We start from the raw sequence: 2,599 nt of genomic DNA on the forward strand, positions 1-2,599 counted from the left end.
CTCCTGTAATTTAACGAAGAAAAAAAAAACAAGACGCCAAACCACTGTGCATTTCAAGGGAAACTCGGTCTGTGTGCCACTTCTGCCGCGTCATCAAAATCACGGTTTGGAGAATCGACGTCGGGCCCAACGGCGTCGCAGAGCCTTTCCCCGAGTTTGGTCATTTTCTATTTTATCGTTTTATTTTTAATCCGTCCATGAGGTGCTGTCTCTGCAGGGAGTTGGGAGCCAGCCAGGCCCCAGGTGGCCAGGTGATCCCTGCCGAGAACCCCTCCCCAGGGCTGCCAGGCCTGAGGGCCGGTACCCGGGAGCCGGCGGGCCAGACCCCAGCTGTGGGCGGAAGGGGGACAGCCGGTGAGGGGTCCTGGGTTGGGAGGTGCCGCCCTCCGCCCTGCCCGTCGCCTTCAGAGGCTAGGGACCCAATACAGTCTCCTGACTCTGTGTGGCAGGACAGACAGACTTGCTGACACCACCCCCAGGGCCCAGAGGGCCTCGGTGGGCTCTGCTCCGTGCTCCGGGGGCTAACAAGGAAGGGCTGCTCTACCACGGTGAGGTCTGGGGAAGGATGAGCGCCTCGGGATCATGGCTGGTGCTTGACCTGCATCTTGACCTCTGGGGGGTTCCCTGGGAAAACAAAGGATAGAAGGGTGGGCTCCTGGGTGAGCAGAACCCAGGCAGGGAAGACGCCAGAGGGGTAGGGCCCCTGGCTGAGCTCTTGGGACAGGCAGGCAGGATCTGCTGTCTGGTCCATTTGACTTGTGCTGCCAGGGCTCCCCCTCACCGAGCCCCGTATGTCCTCCATCCGTGGGTTTTCCGCGGCCCTCAGCGGAGGAGGGATCCTGCAGGGCCTACACCATCTGCAGATGGGCGGGTGCCATGCCCCAGGGAGCCGCGGAGCCACACGCCTCTGCGTAATAACAAGGCACCAGCCCGCTTACGGGGCCGGGAGCCAAGTGTCCACAGCTTTGAGCAGTGGTTTCTGCTCGGATTAAGGGATGCACATCTTCATTTCCACCATGGGACCCGTTCTGCAGATCTGCCCGGGGGCACCGGCCTGCTGGGGACACCAGGCCCACAAAGTCAGGCGCAGGCCAGCGCCCAGACCTCATGAGGGGAGGTTTCCACCCTCCAGCCCTGGCACGGCGCTCAGCCGTGCACCCCCAAGTTCAAAATTGCAAAGGACCTACTGTACAAAGACGTGCGGGGAGAGGCTGCAGACCCCTGGGTCTCAGCTGCTGGACGTGGGGGGTTCCGGGGTGGGTGACTCCACCCATTTGGGACACACAAGACATAGGACACTGGAGGCTCCCAGACAGGCCTTTGCTCAGTGACCCACTCGAGCAGGAGCCCTCCTCCCGAGCAGGCGGAGCCCCTCCTGGAGACCCCACCCATTTCCAGGCAACCCCGGAAAGGCCACGCCAGCCTCCCCAAGGCAGGACGGTGCCGCCGTGAGCACCGGCGATGACGACTGGGGACACTAAGCAGGCCACGGAAAGCCCGGGGCAGGACAGGAGGGGGCCAGGGTTCTACAGGGAACTTTCCAGACTGTGGGACACACAGCACCAGAAGCTGCCTAAGGCAGGCCAGGCCCGACAGGTGCTGTCCGTCACACTCTGGCTGAACAGCAGCCAGAGGTACACGGGGGACAGAGCCACTGATGCCCCTCTGACCCCACAGTCACAGCGATGTGGCCACCTGCCCTGAGCCCAGCAGGGAGTCCCGGGGCAGGAGAAGTCACCCAGACCATCAGAACCAGAGGGCTTGGGGGCTGACCTCAGCAAACCACAGCCAGGGTGGGGTTGAGAACACCTGCATTTCATGTAGGGTTTAATTCTGGGACAGAAGGCTGGCTCGGCATCAGTAAATCTATAAATATAACCCACTATGTTAAGAAGTGAGGAGAAAAAAATATGATCATCTTAAAGGTGTTGAAAGCATTTCATATCCTTTCCTACTAAAAACTTTGAAATTTCTTAGCAAGAAAAGAATGGCGCAAACCTCCCTGACTTGATAAAGATTTCCTCTAGAAACCTTCAGCCAAAGTCATGATTAACGGTAAAACTTTAAAAGCATCCCCCTTACAGTCAGGAGAACAGACAAGGGTCTCCATCGTTACCAATATTTTTTTTTATAAAGTTATTTATTTATTTTTATCTTTGGCTGTGTTGGGTCTTCGTTGCTATGCCCAGGCTTTCTCTAGTTGCGGCGAGCAGGGGCTACTCTTCGTCACGGTGCACGGACTTCTCCTTGCGGTGGCTTCTCCTCTTGCAGAGCATGGGCTCTAGGCACACGGGCTTCAGCTTGTGGCTCGCGGGCTCTAGAGCACAGGCTCAGTAGTTGTGGCGCACGTGCTTAGTTGTTCTGCAGCATGTGGGATCTTCCCAGCCCAGGGATCGAACCCGTGTCCCCTGCATTGGCAGGCAGATTCTTAACCACTGCACCACCAGGGAAGTCCCACCAATATTTTTATAACATTTCATCTTTTACCAGTATTACACTAGAGATCATAGTCAAGGCAGTAATATATATACTTTAAAAAAAGAACTGAAAGCCATAAATATTTGAAAATAAAAAGATCAAGCCATGACTAACTGTAGGT

This window comes from Balaenoptera musculus, chromosome 7 (assembly GCF_009873245.2).
Source record: "Balaenoptera musculus isolate JJ_BM4_2016_0621 chromosome 7, mBalMus1.pri.v3, whole genome shotgun sequence".
Lineage (NCBI taxonomy): Eukaryota > Metazoa > Chordata > Mammalia > Artiodactyla > Balaenopteridae > Balaenoptera > Balaenoptera musculus.